Source organism: Arachis duranensis, chromosome 3 (assembly GCF_000817695.3).
Source record: "Arachis duranensis cultivar V14167 chromosome 3, aradu.V14167.gnm2.J7QH, whole genome shotgun sequence".
In the NCBI taxonomy this organism is placed as follows: Eukaryota; Viridiplantae; Streptophyta; class Magnoliopsida; order Fabales; family Fabaceae; genus Arachis; species Arachis duranensis.
In genome coordinates this window covers 121,253,680-121,253,890 of record NC_029774.3, presented here as the reverse complement: position 1 = coordinate 121,253,890, position 211 = coordinate 121,253,680, and positions in this window count along the sequence as shown.

Sequence of the window (211 nt, the reverse complement as noted above, 5' to 3'; positions counted from 1 at the left end):
GACTTCCACTCTAAGCTTACTCAATTTTTGAGGTGGAAAGAACTTTGCCAAGAAGGCATTGACTAGCTTTTCCCAAGAGTTCAGGCTTTCTTTAGGTTATGAGTCCAACCATGTCCTAGCTCTGTCTCTTACAGCAAAAGGGAATAGCATAAGTCTGTAGACCTCAGGGTCAACCCCATTAGTCTTGACAGTGTCACAGATTTGCAAGAAT